The sequence below is a fragment of the Tachypleus tridentatus genome, chromosome 7, assembly GCF_004210375.1.
Source record: "Tachypleus tridentatus isolate NWPU-2018 chromosome 7, ASM421037v1, whole genome shotgun sequence".
Classification (NCBI taxonomy): domain Eukaryota; kingdom Metazoa; phylum Arthropoda; class Merostomata; order Xiphosura; family Limulidae; genus Tachypleus; species Tachypleus tridentatus.
This window is the reverse complement of record NC_134831.1, coordinates 183822870-183834442: the sequence shown is the minus strand read 5'-3', so window position 1 is coordinate 183834442 and position 11573 is coordinate 183822870.

Below are 11573 nucleotides of genomic sequence, written 5' to 3'. Positions count from 1 at the left end.
TTGTTTTAAAGGTGACAACTTCTGATTTTCTTTGGTGTGGAATAGTATACTGCCTTCACATCTTGGAATATCCCTTTCATACATGACTAATATTTTATAGCTGTTGTATTTATGGTAATAATGGTGACACATTTATTCCTTAGATGCACAAGAGATTTTTTTTACCACTGATGACCCTTCCAGACATACTGGGTGTTTTGTTCTAGCTTCTTTCAGTAAAGGTAGCTTCCAACTTTCTTGTCAGGACAGCATCCTGCCGAGATTCTTAGCAATAAACTTAAGAGCTTATGGACTGTTCTTTTCGTTGTTTTATAATGAATTTATCATCTCATTTGAACTTTACCCTGTAGTTTAGTTAATCCCAGTTTTTTCTGTATCTGGTTAATTCTTTATTGTTCCTTTGACCTAGTTTGGTTGAACCTCATCCTTATAGTGCTACTTCCCCGATTTTCTAAAGCTATTGATTCCTCAGAGTCCAGCTGTAATAGTCCTGTTTCCCACATTTATAACAACCTCTCTTTTCTGAACTCTCATGGAATGCGTTTTTATTCCATACAAACCTTTGTCTGCAATTCTTAGCAATATGTCCTTTCAAGTTACCTTTGAAATTTCTTATTGTCTTACAATTAATTCTTGTACTCTATAACTAGTTGTACAGCTTATAACTTCAGTTCTTCTATACTATTGTAAGGGGGAATTAATATTTAAATACTATTAGATATGATGATCCTATAACTTCTAGAAGGTGCCTTTAGTTGTTTGTCTGTGACTTTAATGAATTAAAATTCTATCACAAACTGGATAGCTTCTTTTAAAAACCTACACCTACTTTGCTGTAGTCTGATTCTCATAACATGTTATGGAATATATAAATTTGTCATGTGCCAACAAAATCATTATTTTACTTGGAGCTTTCCAGTAAGATAATTTTGTATGCCTTTACATCGTATATTTGCAAGTTTGCTCCAAAACTTTGATTTGATTGCTTAATATAATTAAACTGTACTTTTAAATGAGCAGTAAGATTAACTGCTTGTTCTTCACTATTCCACCCATTCACTCTGGAAAGTATTTCAAACTGATCCTGATATGTCTCTCATGGTATCTTTTAATCATAGTTCATTGATCTCTCATTTGAGTGATGTTGATAAAATTGCCAAACAAATTATAGTACTAGGTTTAGCAGTAACATAGCTAGAGTAGTCCAGAAAGGTCCAGCAGTTACAGATGGTATAGCAGTGATTGCAGTAACGGGTATAGACCAAATAGTCTGTCCAATTCCATATTGTATAATAAATGACATTTTAGGTTGGAGTTCTTCACCTTTACCAGTAAAAGGTATGGTTGTATGGTTTGATCTCTATTTACTAATTCATCTTCTGAATATTTTAATTTTTCATTGATATCTTTTTCTACTTGGTTGATCTTGCTATTAGAAATTTTCTGTACATCATAAATGTGTTTTGTACACCATTGAAGTTTTTTGCATTTCTTCAGTATTGTTGTTACAGCTTTTTTGTACTTCTTCAATTTATAATCCCTCTATACAACTAATAGTTTCATATATCTCATCTACAGTCATGTTCAGTTTAAGTTTTAATTGCCCAATAAACATTTTGTCTCTTCAACTTATGTCTCTTTCTTTTAGTTCAGACTTTTTCTCTTTCTTCTTGATCTCTTTTAATTTTCTTTTTCTTGATCTTTGGTTAAGGTTCTAGCTTCTTGTGCTTGTTTTCCTTTTCCTTGTTTCATCATCTATTGAACAATGTGATCTCACTTTGTGCTCCGTTATCATTTTAAGTTTAGTCAAAGTCCTGTAATATTTTCACAAAAAATGTGGCTTTATTAGACAAGGAACAGCACCTTTATTAGAGAGAATCTTCCTTTTGTACAGAGGTAGACCTTGATGTAAACTCTTGAAATTTAAATCTCGTAAGACTAAGGAACATTGAGCGATCCGTTTTGTTTATTGTGTGGTAATATATAACGGTGAATCCGTTGTACGTTACCAAAAAAAATTAATTTATTTCTTTAATAACGTTTCCTGTAGGTTACGTCCATTGGCAGGCCTAATTTCATTAGTAAAATTTCAACCGAAACTAATGATCGCCTTACTTGCTTGTAAACATATTTGCAAAATTTCTCGATGATCGATCTAAAACAAAAATTAACTCACTGACTGGCTTTCTAACTGAATTACAACGAATATACACAATATAAATCCCTGTCTGAAGCCCTGAACTAAATAAAAAATGCATTTTATTTCGACTAATTAATCAATTCAATCACTCATATTAGTGTTTTTATACAATCCACTTTTCCCTATACTTTAAAGCTGACCCTGCATGGCCAGGTGGTTGAGGCACTCGAGTCGTAATTCGAGGGTCGCGGGTTCGAATCCCCTTCACACCAAACATGCTCGCTCTTTCAGCCGTGGGGGCGTTATAATGTGACGGTCAGTCTCACTATTCGTTGGTAAAAGAGTAGCCTAAGAATTGAAGGTGGGTGGTGATGACTAGCTGCCTTCCCTCTTGTCTTACACTGCAAAATTAGGGACGGCTAGCACATATAGCCCTCGAGTAGCTTTGTGCGAAATTCCAAAACAAACAATTCTCCGCAATGCAGTTGTAACGTTTTTTAAGCATTCAGTCCAGAATTTAATTTTGATATGAATATACATATATGTTACATAAAATTAGAAGTTAAAAGTTGAGTAAGAGTCAAAATTTCAATCACAACTTCAGGTGTCTCTTGGGAAACAAACATCGTTGAGCCAGTACTTAAAATGTAGATGTGTATATCCATTCATTAGCAATGTTTGGGGCCAGAAAGAAGATCAAGATAGATTTGTGTGAGTGAGGATAAGTACCTATTGGGAATAAATTTTCAGTGTAGGAAAATGTTAATGTTTCCTTTTCTCCTCTCTTTATTGGAATTATTAGTAATACTGTCTTAAAAAAAATCTTATTGGAACATGCAAAAAAAATTTATATTACTATGTTACTATTTAAAGAGTGTCTAGTGTGTGAACAAGCAAAATAGCCAGTAACTTCTATTGACCCCAGATTTGAGAATTTAAAATGAATTAGACTTCTTAGTCCAGGTGTGTGTTGTTTTTAAGCAAAATGGATAATTGCCTATCTTCTTACACAAGTTAAAAAAAAAAAAAAGATTGATTAATATTTGGTGTGACCAGCAAGATGTTTTTCCACATTGATTTTATGATATGAGGAAAATGATAAAGTGCAGTTTTTCTCTGTACAACACAATTGTTAAAATATCTCTTAATATTTAACAAACAGAGGTACATATTTTTTCCACCTATCTATTTTAACACTTATCTGCTTGAAACTACATGTCTGATTCATCCATTCTCTTGCTATATATATTTGGTCAATCTTTCTTCATAAACCCTATATTATATAAATTATTATTTAACTGCAAATTTAAAGATGATATTTGTAAGGAACGAGAAAAATGTCATAATGAGTAACCTTTGTTTAAGTATTTTGTGAATACTTTAATTAAGAAAATGTCTTTTGGGACATGCACCTAGTAATGAAAGTTAACCTAAAAACAAATTTCTTTTGATCACAGAAAACGTAATGAATTGGGTAAAACAGGTATGTCTCTTTCTATTAGTGCACGAAATAATAAGTGTATAACTGTTACACTTACTGTTGTCATATTTAAATATGAAAACTGTAAAAATAATGGATTTATGCACACTTTATTTGATAATCCCAAAATATTTCATTTATAATTATATATTTTAATGTTTTAAGGATGGAGAGGTAATAATGAACAACATAGACATTAGGGGGCCAGAAAATAAGAATGCAGAAGTTGAATGTGATGGTAGGCAACTGATAATTGAAAAGATGATAGTGAGGCAGAACCACCACCATTGCCACCTCGAACCACCAAGCCACTAACTGATGTATCAAATCAAAGACTCATTCCAGAAGATAGAAGGGTGTTCACTGATACCCCGAAAACTGTATATAGTGACTCGCCACCTTCAGGCTTTGTTGATAAAAAGTGGAGTGATATAAATGCCATTGGAGAAGATATTTCCATGAACAATAAAGAATCATCTTTACTCCTTGAAAATAATAGGTAAGTGAGAGTTTTTCTTTCAGTTGTTACTTCAACTAAGTTTGTAATTGCTTAACTTTTTATATTACATAAGATATAATTTAAGGACATCAGAAAACCTGCTGGTCAACTAAACCATCTCACCCTTTAAATTAAACCTTAAAGTAAAACACCCAATGCCAGCCCATATTATTTCAATAATTATCAAAACTTTCCATAAACATCCTTAAATTTAGATAGCTCACCATATCTGAAGGCAACCCATTTCAAAGGCATATAATTTCTTAGAAAACTGTCTTAGCTGGAGGTGATTCCTACCCTGCCAAAATTTATACTTGAATTCCCTTCTCTCTTACCATTTTCACCATTAAGTAGAAATAAAGATTATGCCACTTGCAACAGCACACTGCTTGGATGGCTTAAGAGACTGATCAGCCAGAATACTAAAATATTTTGCTCCATAAAACTGTTAAGGTTTTCTAGTGAAAATTCAAATTATAATATCCTACATGTATTACCTGGTGTTTGTTATAGTTAAAATACATATTCTGTTCTTCACCCAACTCAAGAAATAATCCAAATTCTTTAGTTAAGCAGCAGCAATATCCTCCTAATGGCCAGCATCACACAAGATCTTAATATTATCAATAGATTTAATTAATTTATTTTACCATTCCTTCATCTATATCATTGATGTAAATCAAAAAAGGCAAAAATCCTAACACTGAACCCTGAGGTAATTCACATTGACATTAATCCAATTTGACTGAATTCCATTCATAACAACCCTTTTTGTTTACCCATTAGGCAAATCCATCCCACCTTCATTAGTAGTTGAATTTGTTATCTCACTGTAGAGTTTGTTGTTAACAAAACATGAATTTTGTTTGATGATTGTAAAAAATTCCAGCTTAAAGCCATTCCTCCTTTCTCTATTAATAAAATCCCAAATATATTCAATTTCCTTGCTATCAGTTCCAAAACCCTCAACAGGCTGCAACTTAGTTTACATATGAAGCCATTCCTTTCCCCTGTATTCCTATTAAATAACGTGCCATCCTGTATTTAAAAGAAATTCATGTAATATTTGTCTACTTTCATTCAAGCTTCAATTATTCCAGTTACATTAAAATCCTCTTTTCAAACTTGTTTTCTGAAGTCTTCTATTTTATTTCTTTTACTTCTAGAATTACAATAATAAAAGATCAGCCAGCTCTGAGAAATTTCTTTACTTTTTTTCCTATGATGTGCTTCATTACATATTATTTTTTCTTCATTTCATTTAGTTCATTCTGGCCCTCAGCACTTAACTTGGTTTAAAGCTACCTTTGCAAACAAGCCTGCCTCTGTCCTATGTAAATGTAAGCCATCCTTCTCCTAAATGCTCCCTTTTCTCATTGAACCAGTAACGGATAGATGACATTAAAAGAAAAGAGACTCGTTTAAAAAAAAAATATTTTTAAAGCATCTTAAGACAAGCTGTGAATGTGTGAACTGTAGGCTGTCTCTGGTACACATTAGTGTAAAGAGCCATAAGAAGGAATCAAATCTCTTATTCCTATTTAATTAATATTATGAACAATTTTAAAATCTAAAACTAAACAGTGAATTTATGGATATTAACAATTAATAACTTATAATAATTTTTTTCTATAAAAACTTAGGCCCTTGTGTATCATTCATTTTACAACTGAAACCTTTTTTTTTCCTAGTAACTCACAGCAAGCAAGGTGTGGAATTAAATGTATTTTAATAATTCTTAAGTTTTTATGACTGAGATAAAAGGCACTTTTACAGTATATGGACAGGAGGGTAGGAGCTTGAGCCCATCCAGCTACCCTCTGCATGTCACTATATTGTATCAGTCCTACAAATCCAACCACCTTATCTGCCCATCCTTATATATTAACCCCAACCTATCATTCAGCCTTAATGGCCTACTTGTAATTTCATCTCAACAATTAAGTGTTAGCAATATACATGACAGAAGTAAGTTTTCCTTTATTTAGTTTGATTTTTTTGATGTAGCAACAGGTCATCAGTAAAGGTCACATCACAATGGCATTGAAGCCATATCCTTCAATATTTATGAAATAGATTATTAATATTCCTGTAGCAATTTATTAGATTAATAATGCATAAGTCAGTACTTCAGTCCTATGTTTGTTTTGCATGGAATATTGTTAAGACTTACCATTTGTGTGTATGCTTATATAATTAAAAAAATATATAGCCAGTACTATTACTGTGTGCATCGACAGTGATAAAAATTTAGTAAAATTGACATATCCTCAACCACACATTATTTAATCTCCAGTTCTTATCATTACCCGCTATCACAGGTGTAATATTTAACAGTAGAATCCTAGTGTCTTTTTCTATTGCCAATAAGAAAAAATTTGCTATGTCTAGGAAAAGTTAGATATCTAATCCAATCACATTTAATTGCTGTAAATAAATATAGTTTTCAAAAGCTTGGACGAAATATATCAACATTTAAAGTGGTGGCTAAATAGGATAGTTGTTTGTTTACATGTTTTTTATGGATTTTATTTTTACATGTACCTAGCCTTCGTATATATATATATATATATATATATAAAGTAGATTTTAGATGAGATAAAAAAAGTTCAAAGGTAATTGTGAAAAACAACAAAAAATTAGTACAGTAAGATATAAGTGACAAGTTAGTTTCTCAATAGATTGTTGATTATTGAAACAGTGTTGAAAATAAATTAATTTTGTATTTTTCTCCATTATTTGCTCAGTGATGTTGAATTACGAAAATAAAAATGTAAAGAACATATAGAAAAGACAGCTGTAACTATCCAAGAAAAACAACAAGACTATGAAAGGTGGAGACCACATAGTTTGTTATTAAAGCAGATATCAGTAGGCTTAGTTGTACTATTTGGAACAGGAGTTTTGATGTATCGATATTACATGAGAGGTTGAATACTTAGTGAAAGCAACCCACATAATTGGTTAATCTTTTATATTTTTAGTTCACAGTTTTATCATAGAAGAAATCCCTTCACTTCATTCTCTCTCATGATGACAATCAATTAAATTTCATTTATGTTTCATTGTAACCAGTTTATTTAGTAAATATTGAAGTTTTTTAAGTTGTACATCTATTTGCTATTATGTAGGTAAGTTTAACCTATGTACTGTTATTAGAATTTTCGTTTTAATAATTTAGAATGGTATTTTTTGTAGTTTTTTTTAATGTTATCACTCCAAAGCAATTTTGTTATTTATTAAAATGAGATAAAAACAAATACACAATAATTATTTTGTTTTTTTCAAATGAAGAAAGGAAGGATATTAAAACTGACACATCGCATTTGTATTTTACCTGTCATTATAAGCCCAAACGTTGATTGGAAAGGTTATTTCTATTTGAATTAAAAGTGTGGAAGAAGTGAATTTTAATAAAACAGCATTTTTAATATTAAGAACATCATTTCTTGTAACACTACCCTGATTAGTTATTATTTATTGCCATGCTAAAACAAAACCACATTGCTTTCATCTCTTCATTCTTCTGTGGTTTTTGTCACACACAAGTCACTGAAGTTTTACAGTATTTAGTGTGTATATATATATATATTGTAGTAATTACTTCATTTTTACTATCATTATTGAATACTGCAAATTCTCTGTCAAAACCTTCAACAAAGTTTCATACTAAAGGTCATTTTAAGGCTGAAATAAATATGAAAAAGTAAATGAAATGAAGTATCATGTTTGTTTCTTTACACAGTTATCGTTATCATAACTTAAAAAAGGGAACTCGTTTGTTACTCTTTAAAACCTATATTATGTTTATTGCAAGACAAATTCACAAGTGTAATCAAGAAGATGACAGTTTTAAGATCATTGTCAGACCATTGTTTACACATGTATTTCTCTAAGAGGAATTTTTTGTTTTGTACTGGAAAACATATAGTCATACAAGTTTATATTTTTATTGAAGTTTTACTGTGCTGTGTATTTTAGCTTTCAAAAATAGCAAATATAACTTCTGAGATGCAAAATGATTTTCATAGCATGAAAGGTAGTTAGAAAGAGGCATATTCAGTAAACTTGTCTATTATACATCTTGCTCATACATTTTCCAAAAAATGAAGTTTAACTGTGATTTTACTATCATATTTACATGAAAGATATTCGAGATTTCTTGAACAATACTTATTGAATGGTCTATAAATCTACAATTTTATAAATTTATAATGAAGATTGCCTTGCATGTTAATATGGAAATTGTTTGTGCTTTTACATTTTAAGCCTTTCAAGGTAATAAAGTATTAAATAAGAGATCAAGGGTTTTCAAAAATTTAGTTTCTCTTCTAAAGCAAGACCAAAAATGTGCATCATTCTTCATATATATTCTCCTCATGGGCCAACATAGTTCATGTTACTATGTGGATAGTGTAATGATAATATTTGAAGCCACTAGAAAAGTGCAATAACTCTCAAAAAAGTGTTATTAAAATTTGTTTTCATACTCATTAAGTTGTGTGTATCATGAACATCTTAGTTACACCTAATTTTCACATTTTATACTGTACAGCAGTACACAGTAACCTCAAGAATGATTGAAAATAAGCTCATTTTTTTATTCATTAAAGTTTTAAATATCTGAGCAGATGGGAGAAGTTTGTACTTTTGCATACTACTGTATGTTTTCATAGTGATGAATTTTTCCGAAATAATTACTTATTGTAGGGCAAAATATGTAAAAAGAGGAAACTTGTCTATTTTAAAATATTGTTGCCATGCAGCAATTTTCATTAAAAGAAATATAAAATCATATTTGCATGCTTTTCCATTTTACAAGCATAGTACCACAAATAAATTAGTAAAAAGCAGTAATTTAGAAATGCTTGCACTCTGGAATTATGTTTATTTTGTCTAAAGTTGCTTGTTATTCTTAATTTGGGGATGGTGATGGAAATTTATCACTTGTAATTTTGTGGTTTTAGTAATAAACTATAATATTTCAAATACTATAGACCCCAGAGGTGGGTTAAGTTCCAGAGTTTACATTGCTAAACCCAGAGTTCAGAAGGTCATAGTGCACATAGCCTAATTTGTAACTTTATGGTAAAAAACAAAACAATTTATAACATGGTTGATTCAAATTTACTGTACTGGATAAGTATAATTAAGGATATTCTCATTCTAAATGTTGTTTACTTTAATATGTAATATGTGATGTTAAACCCGTAATAACGTAGTTGTCATTGAGAAAAAATGAGTTTTGAATTATTTGCATACTGCAAGATAAGATGGTAGGTGTTTTTAGGTGTGTTTTGTTTTTCAAATACTAAATTGTATGAATATATCTCAAGCATTTAGTGCAAGAGAAAAATAACTTAAAAAGTGAAAATTTAGAACTGGTATTTTTGAAAATTATGATATTTGCTCAAGATATTCACATGAATTAGTGTTAATTTTGTCATTGGTTTATAAATTTAAACTCTAATGTTCATTGTTGGTCAGGTAGAAGGAAAACAAATTATGTCTAAGTTTGAAACATTTTGATTATATCATGGCCTTTGAGCTTTGACTTTGGTTATGAAGCAATATAAGTAATAACTTCGTCTTCCTTACAAAATGGTGATGTCTAAAAACAGATGAAATGTTTTGGGTAAAGGAGGAAATTGAAATAACATGGGCAATAATCTCTTTACATTTAATATGTTTTTAAAAAATTGTTAAATATATACAGGAACACACATTATATTTATATATATATATATATATATATATATATATATAGAGAGAGAGAGAGAGGGAGAAAGGAAATAAGTTAATTAGTATACATACATAGAACAGCTTAATCCATAGAAGACATTCTTTCCTTAACACTGATCATCCTAATAAGCTCTTCATAAATGAAGATATAGAACTATTTGTATTTTATACTGGTAAATGTACTAAATAACAGTTGTCAGGTAATTGGTTTTATCAAAATTAAAAAGCAGCAATTATGTTTGCAGTTGTTTTTTGTTGGAAATTGTCACTGTACAAATTTGGTTGATAATAGGTAACATTAATACTTTAACTTCATTACTATCTTTTTTTCAATTATAGATATAAAGTTTTCTGTTATAAAGTGCTTTGAATGGGACCTAAAAGTTATTATGTATTCTTATACTGCTGTATGACTCGCTTAAATGTTGCTTCAATATTGCTGTTTTTTTATAACAGTGCTTATCATATTTGGAACCACAATTACAGCAGAACCTTGCTTTTTTCTATGACCAGTGAAAAGATTTTGAATAAAAGTAACTGCAAATAGAATGTACATATTTTCTTAGGAATACTGTATATGTATATATATATGAGTCTGTATGACTGGTTTTGTTTGTTTATATTTAGATAATCAAAGATGTGAAGAACAATTAATTAGAACAATCTATAAGGCTGGTTATTCATAATAATGTCTACTTAATAAAAATTCTTTATCTAAACCATATTAGAGGAGCTTCTTTAACTGTTATTTCAGACAAGAAAAACAGTACTGATGTATATGTATGCATGCACTTGTACATATATCTATATAATTAAGTTTCTGTAGATTTTTTTCATTATCAATTTGTAGTAAGAAGTAAAGTTTTAAGTAATTTTTGAAACGCATTATTTTGCAGTACTTCCATTTAGGTTTCAAGTAAATACACATATAAATCTGAAACAATTATTTTAACTTTTAATAAACTCTTATGTGAATTCTTTATACTAATTAACATTATATTAAAAAATATTTAAAAAATAAAAGAAGCTTTGCAATTGGTAGACGAGATTTAAGGATTATTTAGTATTGCAACTGAAACAACAGTTTTCTTTTAAGATGATTCATTTCATACTAAAAACAAGATATAAATTTATACATATGTATTGATAACAAGTATATAATACCATAATAGGATCTGAAATTATTTCTACAGTTATTACATAGTATTTGATTTTTACATATACTTTAACTGTGTTAACTCATAAAACTGTGGTTGCTATGGTTGAGTTTCAAGCAACGTAACAATACAATGTTGTTTGAGTCAAATGTCATGCTCTGCTTAAAAGAAATGTTTTGAGAAAACTAAAAATTATAATATATAATATGAGTATATTAGTGTTATATTGTTTGAGAGGGGTTCCTTTCCATTACTGTAAATTCCATTACAAAGATCAAAAATATTTGAAACATGTAAATGCTTTATTTTTTGTCAGAGTGATTTTTTTGTACTATGGCTATGACTTAGGAACAACAGTGTAGCAATATTAAGTAAATGCTCTTAGAATTAGAGAAATAATGTGGTTGGTATCTGTTTAAATGCATCATGAAATAATCAGTTATACAGAATTACATACTCCTATTACTGTCATAAGTTCCTCACTTGAAACTAGAAACAACTACCAATTATTTTCTGATTGCTATTTTAACTATGAACAACCTATATTTAGAGTTA